The sequence below is a fragment of the Rhyacophila brunnea genome, unplaced genomic scaffold, assembly GCF_057557595.1.
Source record: "Rhyacophila brunnea isolate RB1 unplaced genomic scaffold, BYU_Rbru_1.0 scaffold_6, whole genome shotgun sequence".
NCBI classification, from domain to species: domain Eukaryota; kingdom Metazoa; phylum Arthropoda; class Insecta; order Trichoptera; family Rhyacophilidae; genus Rhyacophila; species Rhyacophila brunnea.
In genome coordinates this window covers 44,075,305-44,094,080 of record NW_028233276.1, presented here as the reverse complement: position 1 = coordinate 44,094,080, position 18,776 = coordinate 44,075,305, and the positions used below count along the sequence as shown (strand labels likewise).

The following is an 18,776-nucleotide window of genomic DNA, read 5'->3' as shown; positions in this document are numbered from 1 at the left end:
AAAATAATTGTCAATCACAACTCTCTATGGTTGGATGGTGACTTTTGCTTGTTTATTTCGTCATCGCTGTGCTGCATTTACGAACAGACAAATGTCACCATCACGCTATGGCGAGTTTTGTTTGATTTAATTTAGATCAAAGCGATCTTATTATAACAAACTATTCTTGTTTGGTTATTTTTGCGTATTTCAGACAAGTATTAGATGTTTTCAAATGACAAATCAGTAAAACTCACCATCCATAGTATAGGGACTTTTGCTTGTATATTTATAACGAATAATTTATTTTTTTATAGAGTCAATAATGTCTATTCGACTATAATGATTTATGCTTGTTAAGATTTTATCGAAAGTCATTTAGTGAAAAACAAATAATTCCGATTTAAGGAAAATTTTACTAACTAATGTACCGTGGTGACTTTTGCATCTTAAAGAACATAATTTTACGCTTCGAGTGACATACTCAACTCAAAACTGCCATTTTTAGGTTTGGTGACTTTTGCCTGAACGGTGACGATTTCATATTGATTTCCATAGTAACGCACGTATATATTATTTAATAATTTAGTTGCTAGGACCCCCTAGCAACCAATAATGGTATCGAAATAACTTTTCATATAATTCAGAATTAACTAAAAATGAATTCAATTCTACTGAAAGATGGCTAAAAGTATTTAAAAAAATGCATTAGCATCGTGTTCTGATATATTCTAAAAGTTTCAAATGTCTAGCTAGTCGGGAAGTTAGTGAAAAATCGATTGCAAGATTTGTACCGGACAAATAAGAATACGACCTAAGAAAAAGTGTAAACAAGGTTTTACTACTTATTTTATATTCATTTTGAAATTAATTTGTTTTTCATGCGACGAATGTGCTTGTTTATTAGTACAATCCATTTCAATATAGTAGTCAATCCAAATTCGCCATCGTTGGTTGGACAAATGGATTCTATCATGGGCCCCACATCCTGAAGTGGCCCCCCAGGCCAGGATCTTTCAACCACATATTTAAAATATCTAACAGTCCCGAAACAAAGCAGCCCCGCAGGTGACTTTTTTTTACTATTAATAAAATAATGTGTAAAGTGCTTTAGCAAACTAAACAAGAACTCATAAAATAGATTTTTGTTTGCTTCAATATATTATCTGGCGTAGAAATCATTTAAAAGTGGAGACATGCCGAAATTATTTTTTTTGTAATTTTGATTTCCAAAGCTCCAATTTTTTATGAATCCCTTCACTTTGTCTTTTTAAATCAGTGAATGCATTAGTGATCCTTGCATTGATTTATGCACTAAGTTTTTTTTAAATGTCAACCAAATAGACAAGTTTAACAACAAAATTATCGTTCCTAAACAAATTTGCCTCAAATTTCAACATTAAGATTTGACCCTTTTATTTAATTTTTTCACGAGATGTGATTCATGTGCTTCACAATAGTATAGAAGTGAGGTATTATAAAATTAGTCTCCATATATTCAGACAGGTTTGCAAACAACCTTTTATAGGACGGTTTTTGTGTAGTTTATAACAAGCGGCCGTTTTATAAACTATGCATTTGCAAACTGCAAACCTGTGGCTACATCAATTGTGTTAAACCTTTCGAGCCTCCCAGTTTGGAAATCGCTGTACTAGAGCAACACAGCGGATGAATATGAATAAATTACAAAAGCATCGAAACGATCCAATTGGTACCAGAATCGTCTCACTATCTAGGGTTGATGTTCTCACGCAGCGAATTTATCGCCGCGATAATATTCCGCCGAGCTGTTGCAATGAACCGTAGAACCGTATATGTAGCAGGTTTCACATTATACTGACATGGCGCGGAAAAAAGCCGCATCAGTGTTATGTGAAACCTGCTCAAAAGTTCTAGCTCCACTGCAACCGCTCGGCGGAAAATTATCGCAGCGATAAAATTCGCATTGAATTCGATAAGGCTGCATACACACGGTATTGCAGTAGACGTGCGTCAACGCAGGTCTTATTTGATTCCAATTGCATCCGATTAGAATCACCAGTCAACCAGTCTGCAAGTCTGCTGATGTATCTAATTACCGGACTGTATCCTTCAATGAGTAGGTACATAATTAAAATAACACAATATATGGCAATAGCGAAGGGTGGAGATAGGCTGTTGAGACCCGTCATAAATAGTGCACGTTAAACTTTGTTAGTCGTACGTAAATCACGTACGTACGTAAAAATCAATTAAACCTTGCCTAAACCAAACCATAATAGTTTTGGTATATTTTAGGCGATACGACAAAATTGTGGACACTTTTGTTCATACTTATTAATTGTTTTTGTCGGATTAATAATACATATTACACATATTGAGTTCATTTTAAAATTCATTACGCCCTGCCCTGCCCAAACTATAATAGATAAAAAATATTATTTTATCTATAAAATATCCAAAGTTATGAATGATTTGATTGCATAATTTTAGATATTTTATAGATAGACGAGTATTTTTCCGACTATTATCTATTATGGCTGTGGTTTTCGCAGGGTTTAATTGAATTTTAAAAACTAGCCAACACCATCTGTAAATTGCAGTCTTATTTCTAAGAAAACAAATACGTATGACTGACAAAGTTTAATGTGCACTATTTATGGCGGATCTTAACAGCCTATCTACTATCTACACCCTTCGCCACTGAATTCAATTAGGACAGATGAACATTTACTTCGACAGGTGTTTATACGATCGCGGATCGGTAATAATTTATTGATATGTGTTATGTATTAGTAGATTATAGATTTGTTAAAATTAAGAGGAGCACGCGGAAGCAATGAGTGTGGACAATGTCTTAATTAATAATTATCATACATGCAGCAGATAAATTTCAGCAAAAAAATATTGTTCACAAGTGGTCGGAAATGAGTCTTTACAATGATTTTTCAACTGAAATAATGTAGTTTTTTCTGGAACGTAAGTATTTGCACTACTAGTGAAGTTACGCTATTACTGCACATAGCTACTACCTACATAATATGATAAACGTCAGCCGCCAGACTGAAAATTAATTCAGTTGGCGCACCTGCAAAGAACATATTTTGATGAGATTTGATAAAGCTAAAAGAAAGAGCACGTGCACATATGCATATTGCATGAAATTATCCTATAATGGAAACGCGAATACGAAAGGGGATTAGGGGCCGGACCCCCCTAAAGCGTCAATTACTATGAGTTACTTTACGAGCTGTTTGTTGGCGAATTTAAAAGCGGGCGATTCAGCTACTACGATTGTGATGATGACACACAAAACTTTCCATTAGCTGAGATGCCACAAGCCAGCTACTATTTTGACAGAACTTAGTTCGTTTTTTTACCGTGAGGTCTCTACTGCTTAGACGCAGTAGGCCCACACGCCGGCGTGTAGCATATAAAGTTGACCGGCTTTCAACTTTTCTCGGTAGAGTGTTTACAATCTGCTTCTTAGCTTGTTCGATGATGACACTGCGCGACTTTACAGGCAGATTGTAAATTCGCCAACAAGCAGCTCGTAAAGTAGCTCAAAGTAATTGATGCTTTAAACGGAAAAAATACAAATTATTTAGAAAAAAGTAGAAGAGTGGTAGTTTTGATATAAAGTCTTTACTAAGGATTGCAATCGCGTGGTTTCAGGATTAGTATTTTCGATCCCGAACACGGGATCGGTGAAGATAAATAAAATGTTGTCCAAAATAATGATTATTTTAGTGTTTATTAAGATACGAATATGATTATTTTCAAATGCCTAAAATCCAAAGTGTAATAGGTAGGTACCTCGCCTCAGTGACGTAGTTAAAAATGGCACCCCTTAGAGCAGCGGTCCCCAACCGGTGGAGAATGTGAGAGAATTTTGGTGGTCCGCAGAGTAATTTGATTATATTTAATAGGTGCAACTTGTAGCTTTTATTTTTAAATCATTAATAGTATGAAAGTGCAAGTACAGACTATAAAGAATGAAATTAGATAGAGAAAAGAGCGATGTTTTCAAGTAGCAACAAAGGTCAGTCTGATTATCTTTCTGTTACTGTAATTAATCATTTTTGCACCTCTATGTCGACGTAGAATTCGTATTAATTTAATAATTTATTGTATTGATTCTTTTTTAATAAAATGAAATTATAAATGTTTTTTTCTGCATTTTTCGTAATGAATATCTGTGTTAATATAATTATTTTATCATTATATTGACATCGAATTTTTAACAAGTGTGGAAAAAATACGTGGTAATGGTGCGCTGGATTAAAGAGTTTATTCGCGAGGTCCAAAAGGTTGGGAACCACTAAGGCTTAGAGTTTCATAAAAAAACAAAATTTGCGTCCAAAATCAAAGTTTTCTTTCGATTTTATACATACGTTCAAATCGGCTTTTCTGTCGTAAACAATCAGTCCAAAAAATGTCATTCCGTGCGATGAATTTTTAATAGGTAAGTATATAATTTTGTGAACGGTTACATAGAAACATATTATTCTGTAACCTATAAATACGCATAAAATGAAAAAAAGATTGCAAGTACGAAATGTGGTCATCGCTAAAATATCGCGTGTTACATTTAATTTATTGTTATATTGTTAATATGACGTAGTACTGATTTTCAAGAGAATTTTTAAACTGTTAAAATGCTAGACAGAGCCAGGTCATGCCAAAGTCGTATGTTGACATCCTTTTTATTTATATCAAATCTTATTTAGGTATGGTCCCAAACCAATAATCCCAATACTGAAGCTCGATTTGATATAAATAAAAAGGGTTTAAAGATACATTTATATTTTTATAAAAATCGATGTTTTTAAAAAAATATATAAAAAATATGAACACTATGAATTAGTCAAAAATCTCTTCATTACAACATAGAAAACTTAATAAACTAAATTTGAATAATAAATATGATCATAAAATAGTATGTAAGTATTAATAAGATGGGATCCTTTAACAAATTCACATTTATTAAATTACAAGTTTATCTTTGACTTAAAATAATAAATATTTTTCTTTTTAATGCTTTAAGATAAGTACATATTTATTAATTAGGACAATTTAAATTGTAAATTCAATTATCAAAAAAAAAGTCTCAAATTTTAAGCTTCTTCTACTTCTTATTTTGTCCGCTAGGTGCCTCTGGTAGGTAGAGGACTCGAAAATTAATCTCCTGATTCGTATGTTTCTTCTAATCATCAGCGCTGAAATACAAGGTAGGGCATCATGGCCCCCATACAGATCCGTTTTTACCAACAGTGTTACAATTCCCAGAAGCAGAACCAGAAAAATAAATAGACAAAATCCATGATATTCATGAGTTGGTAGATGGTTTATACAATTTTAGGAGCAGTTCAAACTTACTAAACATTCAAAGCATAGAAGGCATTTTTTTTCTCTATATATATTATATACCATCAACTAATTGAAGCCCCCCCTCTATAATGACCTATGTTACATTTTGACAGTTTTTAACTAAATATGGAAAATGATCTATGTACATCACATTGTCTCTGTTTTGGCATATTTTTTTTAAATGTAGCAACATTAAGTCACTTGTTTTTGATCCGTTATCGGTAATGTTGGCCTCCCTACAATAATGATCTATACATTTTTGTCAAAAAGGAGGATGACACGGGACTTTTTGTTAACCCTAGGGATGAAAAAAAACTTCACAGACAGAAATTCGCATGGAAAATCGGAAGAGGAATAAAAATAAGTGATTAAAGAATTCAGGAGAGGTCTTTCAACTATAAATAATGTCTTCTAAACAAAATAGCTTTATTTGATTATCTCAAAATGTCAAAATGTAACATAGATCGTTATTGAGGGGAGGCTTCAATTGTCAACGCAGTAGATCGTTTTCCGGATTGTTAAAAATAAAGCATTGGTTATCTAATATCATTGGCCAACATCGACGAGTACAATTATTGTTCTAATGACAATATGTTTTGAAATTATAACATATTTTGCGGAGAAAATTAAAACGATATTATTAAAATTTTCCATTATTTAAAATGTTTTAATATGTTGTATTTTTTGGAGGGCCTGAAATTTATTGTCCTAGGCTCCCTGGAAGAGTAAATACGGCCCTGGGTCCATAGACCGCAGGTCTTCACAATTTACCTAAATGTCCTAAATCTTCCTGGATACAGCCTGTATGTCTGTTCCTATGCATTGGTGCCCAAAATATTGAATATAACAAAAATACTATGAACTTTTTGTAGCATTGTTTTTTGTATGACAAATTGGAGGCCATATTATATAAAATTATATTTCGTACGTTCGAGCATTGAAAGGTTGCATGTTTTGACGTTACGTAATTAGGTACCCACGTATGACGATACATTTTTTTGTGATTGTTCATCTAAATTAATTAGGTATTCTAAATAGTATGGATTCGTTTATTTGATTGGTTATCTATAAACAATAATAATAAAATTAGCGTGGCATTTTCTTTACAGCAAGCAGTTGGGTATCAGCCACATTAACATTTGTATAGTAATGTGAACGCTTCATATTACTAGGTATTTGAAAAAAAACTATTTGACAGCCCTCACCGTGACTCTCTATGGCAGATTCTGGGTGGCTATGGCGCTATGGTATCACACAGAAATTGGTCGTCGTAATGGAACAACATCAGCTGACCTCTTCGAAAGTACATCAGGAGTGAAGCTTTTTCTTTTTATCATCATGATGGATTTCATAAACGTAGGATGGTTCGCTCCGACAGTGGGATACGCCCAGCACTCGCAATGGAAAATTTTACGAACCGGAGCGCTCGATAATTTTACGAAAACATCAACATAGATATCTAATTTGTATATATTTTATAAAAATTATTGTGTTAGACTTTTGTTATAATATATATGGTCTATCTAGCTCAGACAGTTAAATATTTTTTCGAGACGGAGCGATAATTTTGGGGATTTTATAAACCGGAACAGCGCTCCGGTTCATTTCGAGTCCTGGATACGCATACATCATGATGACGCAACCAAAGTATGCGAAGGGACACTGTGCGATTTCGAGTACGCAGATGACGCATTTGTGTTTGACTCGACGATCGACCAAAGACCAAATCCATGTGCAGTGCTGCACGCATTGACACCCCTCTGCGGGTTTCCGGTCTGCCCATCGAGCTGGTGACCACGTTCAAATAGGTACCACAATTGCCGACGATGGTGGTATTTCCTGTGAACTTGGAATCCGCATAGGTATAGTGGGCTGCATTCAGCCAACTTGGAGTTGCATGACTTTTTTTGACTTCTGATAGTCCTCGGTTATGAGGCACCTGGGCTAATCCCGCACCCTCTTCATCTGGAAATTTTATCTGTAATAGAGGTTGGTAAGGAGTTGCATGAAGGTAAGGCCGTATTATCTGAGGACCAAATGTCGTTTGTTCATTGCATGGCGTAACAGGTAGGTATAGTACGCCCAAAATACTATAATTTTGAATATCGGAAAAAATATGTACTAAAATTTCGATATTTACGTTCGATAAATTGGTGCAAAGTACCTACTATAATTTCGCAATATAAGAAGATTTGGAGAACTTGGAAAAAAAATTGCTCGAAAATAGTAAAAAAATCCCTTGACTTGATCTTGAATTCTTCGATAAGCATTTTTGGTCGGAAGAGGTACCTAAATAGTCTCGGAGTTTCTCAAATTATCCGTTATTTTTTTTTTTACTGAGAAACAAAAAACATACATTTTCAACAGATGACGACGCGTACTAAATACGTATACTATAATTTTGGAGGCTCTGTACTATAATTCCACTTTGAAAAGATGGCAACGCCAGTTGTCAGTTTTTATTAGTGAATATTCGGATGGTTCACGTGACGTGATGGTAATAATGTCACAATGTGTTTCTAGGTTTGATCACATTGGATGTTTATTATTTTGTGACATTACTAGTCAAAACAAAAGAATACATTTCGCGCGCGTAAACTCCACGAGGCGCGCATGTCTGTTAACTTTCCGTGTCTCGAGTACAGCGCCTCCTACCGCCGCCACTGGCAACAACTTGTTGCCGGCCAACGCCAGTCAGTTGCCGTCTGCCGAGTTGACGCATAGTCGGGTGTTTGAGGAGCGCTCATTACCGGACAAACTATGTTTTCGGCGATGTTATTAACTAATCAAAATGATTGCAAGTGTTAACTTTAATCGAGAATTACGTAAAACAAGTGCCGTAAACTCTTCCGACAGTTTTAACATGGATACATCCCCGAAGTTCTCGAGGAATCCGGTTTAAAAAAAGTTTCTTTGCAGTTTGCAGTGAGTTTTATCAACGGCTTGGCTTTTTACCTGTAAGGTGTGTCGGTCGCCAGCGATTACGAGCGTGATTGTATTCAATTTCTTTAGTGACGGTTGAAATTTGAAATAATGTGATAGTGTTTTTTTTTCTACCGTCTTCGAATAATTATTATTGAATTGTGTTTCCCGATTTTAGATAATAAAAAAAAATAGTGCGATTATTCAGTGAAGTTTTGTTTATGGTGGGATTAAGTTGTAATTCTTGTGAAAGACAATGGATGAAGCCGGCAGATTCAGCGTGCGAGGGCCCAGTTTGCGGATGCTATCCTCGATGGCAATGCTGACTATATCCTTCGGGTTTCTTCTCTGCTATACCTCCGCCAGCCACGACTTATCAGGTAAAATTTATCACTGACAATGCGAATATTGTCGAATAAAACTATTCACTACGCGCGTTTACCTGGAATCACCAGGTGAAAAAAATATGGTATTATTTCTCCACTAGTCCATCAGCTACCTGTTCGCGTTGACGACCATCGTTTCGATAATCGAGTCATATACCGATATAATAATAAATACAAATACATAATTATTATAATAAATAAAGGTTTAAAAATAAAAATAGTTCACGGTTATTTTTTCGTATTGTAACACCCTTAAATATTTATTTTTTTACTTTTTTTCTCGTAACTTACGAATAGATAATAGAAATTTGGTCCCATCTAAATCAGTATAGGCCAGAGCATAGACCTTCATTCAAGGGAATTCAACTCCTTATCCAATAAATAAATCATTATATTGTAATGTAAAACGTCATTTATTATTAATATGTGAAAAATAAGACATTTGTGTTCATACTGGTTAGGTGTTTCATAATCTTCCTTGGCAGTATTATATTTAATAAAGTATTGACTACACAATAAATCAACATAAAACTGTACTTTACATAACTAGTACCTATTATTATATAAGTATTATATTATAAATTATAAGTAACTTTTTTTTAATCAATGACAATGTTATTTACACAATGACATTACTGGCGATAAAAACGATCGCGTCATATTGCAACGAATTAGTAAGAAGGCAGTCAAAAGTATTTCGAAGTTAGTCATCGCCATGGAATTCAGCGTCGGAGCGGATGATGCATCCTTTCGCCAATAAATTTATGCGAAACTCAAATAAAATAAAACGTTACCTGGATGTGTTATATTAAAAGTACAAGGTATACCTGCAAAGGTTGCATTCCGAAAGGATAAGCAATTCTGGAATGATGCAGTTTTTAATCGTCAAGTTGGTCATCTTGAGATTAATAATAATATTTTCCAAATACGTGATACTTGAACATGCTAATATAAAATGTATTAAAAATTGATACATAGTACAATTTGAATAGTATATCGTACTGTAATGGCTATGAGTGTTGCAAACAGTCTAAAAATATAAGATAGTATGGTGTATGAAAATAAGCTAGTCCCTAGAAAAAATGCAAAATTTTGTCAAAAAAAAAAGTGTAATAAGTAATTATGATTGTTTCACAACTAATAAATACGTTTTTTTATAATAAATTATAATGGGTTGGTTACCCACCTAGTAAGTGCTGAATCTTTTAAAAAGTCATAATAAAACGAAACGAAATTGGCCCATTAAAATGCACATAAAAGAATGTTGAAGGTATGTTACATTTATTTGATTAGTAAGTTATCCGTTATAAAAAGCCTATTAATTACCACATTTAAATAGCATACTAATTACATCTAATGGCCACCTAATCGTTACGCGCCTAGCGCGTCTATAGCACTGAAAGACTTTTAATCAGATATCTTGTGCTGTTTACAGTGCCGAAAAACACTAGATTTGACACCATGTTCCAGATGCGTTTTTTGCAAACTAGTCAAAATACTAGATCTAGAAAGAAATGTTCGTAACGTTGGCATCTATTTACTGAATGATTGTTGGCGAATTAAATTTGAAGTGCAACTGACGAATGAATAATACCTATGTCCTATATACTTACAGAGTTGTTGGAGAATTCGTAAATATATGTATTACAGGTATTTTATTGAGTATTGACACATTATAGAGTTTATTATTGTCAGCTCGCAGTGTCAGCGATCTCACTAAGTTAGATCATGTATATTAAATTGATTGTATTGTAGGTAAATGACTAATGATTCAGCGGAAAGTAACCTGTTATCAGGGTAATTAATGTTAGGTGCATACCGTTTATAATTATTTTTAATTTGGCATGACCGATAATAATATTGTTGTCAATCACTGCTATATTATTTAATAATTACGCACCTACCGAAAACATAGTTATATTTAGATAACCTAGGTACGTACTTATTCTTACTTACATTCAGACCAATAATATTGGTTAAATTATTGTTAACGATTATAGGTGCCTATATAATTGATAATTATATAGATGTGGCAGAGGAGAAGGGTGGAGGTAGGCTGTGGAGATCCGACACAAATAGTGCACACTAAACTTTGTCAGTATCTAATACCTAGCTTTTATTTTTATTGAGCTAAGAATACGAATTCAGATGGCGAAAGTTAGTTTTTATAATTCAATTTAACCCTGGCTAAACCAAACCATCATATTGGAGGTAGACTATGGAGATCCGATAAAAATAGTGCATACTTTGTTAGTCATACTTATTTATTTTCATTGAATTAAGAGTACAAAATGCAGATTTTGTTGGTTCGTATTTTTAAGACTCTGCTGGTTTAGGCCAGTATGTATACGAATAGTATAAGTATAAAAAATATTCTTCTATCTATCTATAGAATATGTTTTGTCTTATCCATTATGGCTTGGTTTACGAAGGGTTTAATTGAATTTTTGAAACGAACCAACACTGCAATTTGTATTATTAGTTCAATGAAAATAAATAAGTAAGACTGACAAAGTTTAGTGTGCACCATTTATATCGGACCTCAACAGCCTACCTCTTAAGTACAAAATAATATGTGCATATACTTACCTACCGGTTTAGTGAAATCGATAAATGCATAACGCAGCAGTCCAATTTATAACATTAATTATTTATATTATATATTACTTATACATATTGGTATTATATGAGTACCTTCACATTATGTAATTATGGTATTTTGTACTGTCAAATCAACAGTAAGTAAACGTAGTTTCATAATTCATTCTTAAAGGCCCACTTGAATTGTGTGTGAAGGTTCAGTAAGTCAGTAGGTACCTACATACTTAGGTAAGCACTTACTTACGTAACCCCCCCCCCCCCCCCTCCACCTGTCTACCTGATAAGCCCAGGCGCCATTATAGTAGGTACTACCTCCTTATCTCTTATCATGTTATTATCACTTCAGTTTGATCATACCAGATAATATTTTTTTAGGTAAGGTGTTAATAAGACTTAAGTATGTATTGGTACGTAAACTACTGACACAGACGATGTGAGTGATATGGATAATTGTTTTTTTAAGACGCCGGTAGAGGTACCTACATTATTTTAGTCACTTCAGTAAAATCGCTAAAAATCAACTCTATGTAAAGCACTGATTAGAGAGAGATGCTGAGATATTTTTAATCAACTTTCAGTGCTTAACTATTTTTAAAGTTGTTATTAAATATGTTACAAGTGTATCAAATAACATATTTTACATTGGCGAAGGGTGGAGGTAGGCTGTTAAGATCCGACATAAATAGTGCACATTAAACTTCGTTAGTCATATGTATTTGTTTTTATTAAACTATCGTTACAATTAACAAATGATGTTGGTTAGTTAAACCCTACCGAAACCAAACCATAAAAGTTTTGATATATTTTTGACGATCCGACAAAATTGTGCACAATTTTTCATTAATTTTCGTTGAATTAGAAAAGCATGACACTTGTTGTTGGTTATTCTTTTTAAATTCATTAAGCCTTGTCTAAACCAAACTATAATAGTAATATTAACATTGATTATAACATTTAATTATAGGTCAACATAGTTGTACATCACTGCCTTAATATGCTACATATTTTTTTGAGATAATCAGGGTTAAAGATTGTCCCTTATTAACCCTCCCGTTAATGTAATGTCACCTAAGGTTACCCAGCCCATTAAACTGCAATTATTTCAGTTTATATGCACTTCGTCACCTTCATATTTCGGCTATTCCTAGAATCAGCAACAAACCATATAATTAAAATGTTACTATTTTAAAAATCGATAGAATTATCTAGTAAATACATACTTATACTTAATTGATAGATATCTCTAAGATTTAATTTACCTGTCATCGCATTCCATTACGAACAGTGGCGGCTCTTCTACTTTCTATGTGGTGGGGCTTAGCCATTAATTATTAAGTATACATACCTTTTTTTCCCCGACCATGTCCGATCCTGATAGGATCATATGGGCCTCCACAGAGTGAAGGTTTGTATTGACAGATTTTGTTTTTTACGAGAAATGGATGTCAGCCACTTGCTCAACCTATTAGGTCCATACCCTGACACACACAAATTGAAAAACAATATGTGTACTTGCCAGACCCAGGATTCGAACCTGGGACCCACGGCTTTATAGTCCAACGCTTATGCCGCGCGGCCACCCTACCTACTCATAATAATATGATTTTATAAATGAGGAAATAATAATTATTATAGACTAACCATTAACAGTTTTGAACAACGACATGCAGCGAGTGTGTTTACTCACCTAGGGGTTATTTTATTCACTCCCCAGTATGCGTATGCTAACGCTAATGCATTCACATACTTTGTACAACGAGATTTGTAGGTACCGTGGCTAAGTGACCCCGGTCTGCGTAAAATATACGTCATAGATATCTTAATTTGTACATAGGTGCCACCGTGAAATAGGGCATATGTATTTAATTTAGTTACTTTGATACCGCGTAATCATCATTATGTTATTACACAATTTACAATCATTGCTTTATTTATTTGTATAAAATAGATAATAATAAATATTACTATAAAATTGGGACGTGTTTAGTTGGATGAAATAAATTAAATTGTTCATTCAAACATATAATTATGTAGGTATATTATGACAATGATTAAAATATCGGACGTGTATTTTTGACATGATAACGATGTGAGGATGGTTCCTACGAACCCTTAAGGTAGAGCCGCCCCTGATTACGAACAAAAGAGATTAAAAGTTAATACGAAAAAGAGAGACATGCTCAATCGTGAGAAAGATCATGCATGGAAATAATGCCTCGGTTGTCGCGTCCCTTCCATTAAATTAGAGTGATCCTGCGCTGATTTTGTAGTAAGTAGTTTTATTTTATTTGTTGGCATTGTAAAAGGGAAGCGATTTGTATCAGATATGATGTATAAAATTATTATATTGGGCCATTTACACCACCTATCTCTATACTCGAATATACGTACATCAATTCAACATAATATTATTATATTGTATTGTTTCAATAATTAATACACTCGAACTTTTCGATTTAGCCCAGGTACTAAAATAATCTACATTCTACGAATCTAGTTATATAAATGGTACGGCCCACGGCGATAGTAGAGAGATAACAGCTTCTTAATTACGTAAGAACTGATAAAATAGGCTTACCTACAGATTATTATATTTACGAAGACACCTTCCTACATTCAAGTCAATAATTATTATTAGTAATATTTACCTGTTAGATTTATTTATATTTACGATAAAACGTAAGATATTGATAAAAATATAACTTACATAAGTATTTACTTATCTGATTCAAAATTCTACAGTTTAATAATATGTACTTACTAATAACTTCGATTTTGACATTCATTACACTGCATTGAATTATTTTTTCTGATATTTCATTATGTCAATATTTCACTTTCTTATAAATGTCAAATACTACACAACTATTCATTCAATATTTGTATACATACTTGTTAATGGAATTTAGGTAGTGAGGTATATGCAGGTATCTATTTTTTCTAAGTCTAAACTCTAAAGCCAAAGAAAACAAAAAGCTTAATCCCGGCTTTGCCCTAAGCATCAGCAATCAGCCAAACCAATATTAAATTTATCGGCTTCATGTTTAGCTTCACTAAGTCGTTTGTTTGCATGTCTTCTATCTTACTCTAACAGTCCAACGCATATTGTGGAGATTATACGCGTGTTAAATGCTTTATCACTCGCATGTGTGGCTAGTTTTTGTTCAGGCCTAACGTTCAGTGCGTTCGGCACTCGAAATCAGTAGGAAACAGGTACTCGTAACTAATTTCTTAGGTATGAAATAAATAAGAATAACGTAAATAATCAATTTATCTATGGCAATAACGTAACTCCTCGATTATAACAGATTTTTTGCTATACATAAGTAATTCTTTTTGGCATCTTGTTAAACCTAAATTAATATAATATTATATTCACTCTTCCACAAAGTATACTAGTTTAAAAAGAATTTCTCATTGTCTAATGATCATTAGAATAAATTATGATCGATTCGTTTTTAATTGAAGTAAAATCTAATTTTGGTAATGACCTTTAATTTATAAGTTTCTTGATCACTTGCAACTTGGTTGAATCACAATGCAAATGAAAATTGATTGCAGAGTAAAACAAAATTACCCCTTTCAAAACGGACACTTTATGATCTTATTCTTGGTTAAATACAATTTATAAAAGGGCGAGCACACCTGGCTGATTAGATTTGTTACTCGCTTATCAAGGCTGTCGACCAAATTAGGCATCTTTCTCGAAAAACCGACAAGTCCATAAAACAATATTTTTGGCCAACAAAGATTGGTTCAACGTTAGTTCCTTTTTTCCCTCATCGTCTTGTATTTTGAAATTAAAACAATATCCGCATTTTTACTAGCCGAATTGCAATAAATCTAAGCAAAATAAAATCTGATGGTATTGTTACTGGTTGATATATTATTTCTAATTTATATCCAAGTAACTTGAGTTCTTTTTGTTAAATCGTATGCGATTGTAGAGTTTTGGTTGTTTTATTTACATCATTTATCAGACATGGCACAGCATGTTCATTTAATCAAGTATGAATAACTGAAATATTATCTATTTATGCACTTATGCAGTATTATAATTATTGTAAATATTGTGTATACCTAAGTATATTTATGCAATTTGGGAAATTGATAGTTTATGAAAATAAAATTGCAATTAATAATTAAGTAGGGGGGGGGGGGTTGCAATTTTTGGAATGTTATCAGCGTACCGTGGGTCCTAATACTTGAAAAAGCTTATGTGAGCGAAACACGTGTCGTAACACAATTTTTATACTTTGCGAATATGAGTGGTGAAGACTCCAACTAGGCGATTGTTTAAAGCCTACTTTCTTATGAAAAATGTTTTTTAATTGCATATTGACATATTTAAGTAATTATTTTATATTCTATATAAATAATTTAATTTGCCAGATTTCGTATAATATGAAGGAATGTATTATAGATACAGATTACAAAACAATCTTCAAAGGTTTAAAAAAATATAACACAGCGCACCATCTATCTTGACCTAAATAAATGTCGGATTATTTGTCAAGGAATGGTAATATGTTTTCGTTTGGACTTTACGTTACGTAACCTCAGTCAGTCTATCGAATTGTATGAAATATGGTGGGCTCCTATCGCAGAGGCTCAAACCATAATAACTCATAATAATTTTGTTATCATGACTGAACTTTGTCCAAAAATAATTTTATTAATTAAATAATTTTAATGAATAATTTCGCATATCAATAAAAATATAGATTGTTTTTAAAAATAAAAAGAAATTTTATCTAATGATTTTTGATGTGTATAAATGTTTTGTGAAAAAATAGGTAAATTAAACTCATCGTTCAATTTTATGCCGTCAGTGAGTTTTTGGAGTTTCATTGAATTAGTAGTAATTAGTGTGTAGTTGTCATTAGTGTGTAGGTCATTGGTAGTACTATCTTCTTATTTGTCGTAAGTAGGTATACCTGACAATTATTGTGCTTTTTTTCTCAGATCTCCACAGCCTACCTCTTTCCAACTTCGCCACTGGTGAATACATTATAAAGCGATACACACATTTTATAAATTATTATGAATTAGCACCAGGTAAAGACCGAATATCTTAAATTTGTATAACTTCTTTATTTTAAACAGCTGTTTGCAAAAATAAACTATAGTAAACATGTATTTAAGTTTAACATACGTATTTGATACTAATAAAAGGTGTAATGACAAATTCGTAAAACTATGAGAATTACTCCTTTGTTATTTAATAATAACGAAAAGAAAGTGGATGGCGTAATCTGTAAGTAATTATTTTGTAATGTTACACCTTTGTATCTGCCTTCAGCGAGACTTTACTGTGTAAGTTGGTTACGTTCCAACATACCTGCAATTATTGTATATTCCCCGAATTGTACATACAGACAGTATTTCTACTCATTTTCTCGGATATGGCAATTATTTTGTTTATTAATATTAATTAATAAATATCACGACGTGGCGCCTGTGTATATGTTACGCCGAATGTGCGAAATTGACTATTACATGAAATGGGCAAAATTTTGGCTAATTCATGTAATAGTCAAGCCCGTTGCCTTATTCATGAATTAGGTAAATTAACTGCCGAGTACGTGATTTCGCCAGGGTATGGAATTCTTAAACTGACAGTAGAAAAAGTAAATTTAATACGGACGGTTTTTAGTTATAATTGGACATAATTTAATATTATTATTATTAGGTTAGGTTAGGTTTTGTAATTCTGAATTCAACTAAATGTCCATTTTGAGGTTAGCTAACAAGTGTTAAACTATCACAAACATACAATCGACCATTACACGATTGATACCCAAGCACGAATCAAATCGCGAAAATACCTTTTCATAATCAAAATATCATATTATAGTTCTAGATTTTTTTTGCGCATAGTAAATGGATATGAACGTCATTGTAGTTATTGATTGGTATATTTTTATATTATAATCAATGACATTTGACACATTTGGTTAGTTTCATTAGTTGCAAAAAATACCACCGGAGCGCGACCATCCATTTTGCCCATAGATAATATACGTACATTTTGACCAATGCATGAGCATTTGACACATTTAGTTTAGTTGCAAAAAACACCACCGTAGCGCTACTATTTAATTTGTTCAATGCATGAACTAGGCAGAAAAATTACTGCCGAATTCACGCACTCGGCAGATATTTTGTTTTATTCATGAATAAAGCAACGGGCTTGCATTTTTCATGATTTAGGCAAAATTTTGCCCATTTCATGTAATGGTCAATTTCGCACATTCGGCGTAACATATACATGAGTGTAACGATGATGTTATTGTATTTTGTATTCTCAGTTGGTGTGGAGTGAATCGTGACTTATCTTTACTTTGACGCTTTACAATAAATTACTAGATAGGTACAATTAATTTTAATACACGTAGATGTATAAATGCCTAATCGCTTGTCTATTGCTTAAAATATAATTTGCTATTGTCTTTTTGCTATCTTCAGGAAACTCGACCATTTATGACAATATTTTACGCAAGGCTGCGGTTCGCGTAACCGCAAAGTAAGTTAATTCGATAAGCGTGATGATGCCGTCGCAACTATGAATGTGATATTACGACTTTCAACAATGCCAATGTCTGGTGAAAACTTAAGGCGTTTCGCACACTGAGCATCAGAGCAACATCAATTAATTATTATGATGTCGCGCACCGTCCTCAATGCCCGTTTGTCTTTTGTCAAATGTTCGAAGCATCATCGTCAGCAAACTGTCAAAACACGCGAAAAAGTGTAACATTCATATTAATTATGTTATATTATAACAAAGTGTTTTTTTTAAATGTGAGAAACACGTCATCTTGTCTGACAAAATAAATGTACGATTTGACAATCAAAGAACTGTATCAAATGCGACGATTTTACATAACAACTCCGCTGTACTTACTGAAAATATTTTGTCACAAATCTATCACATTTTTTTGACTAAAATAGGTCCTATTAACGACTCTGCATGCGTGTCAATGCATTTAGTAATTATATGTGTTTGGGTCCTATTATAATAGTTAGTGCGCGAATAGATTCACAAGCTAATTAAAAAAAACTATTACCCAGCGACATTGAAGATTGAACAAAAAAAATAATTGTATTACCTTTTACTTTGTCACCGCAAATAAAGCATTCGATAATACGCGTTGGGGCGTCTCCGATATACTTCTGAAAGGTTCGATTATGAAGACAATTAAATGGGTAAAACCGGTAATTTATCCAATGCAGCAACCAAAAAGTATACAAACCCAAAAAAAGGGTTCGATTTCCCAAGAAATGTTTTACAGATTTCAACTAAATTACAAGAATAAAATAAAAAATCCTTTAATTGCAGGCACTGGATTATTAATACTTAATACTTTTCCTCAACGTGAGTCAGTTATATTATTAAGGGGATGATTGCATAGCATTTTGCACTGCAAATATGGATGCAATATTATTATAACATTGCATTAATGCAAAATATTACAATAACAAAACTGTATTGTGTTGTCATTTATATTTTGGGCTTGTAGTATATTATTATAAATA

General features: G+C 32.9%; 1 long non-coding RNA gene across 2 annotated transcripts in view; it reads left to right on the top strand.

Moving 5' to 3' along the window:
- The first annotated feature begins 8,024 nt into the window (after window positions 1–8,024).
- Window positions 8,025–18,776, top strand: part of LOC147065706 (uncharacterized) — a 432,281-nt gene continuing 421,529 nt past the window's right edge. For both annotated transcript variants that reach the window (XR_015071790.1, XR_015071789.1), the window contains exon 1: window positions 8,025–8,630. This is a non-coding gene — a long non-coding RNA (uncharacterized LOC147065706). The remainder of the gene's footprint in view (window positions 8,631–18,776) is intronic.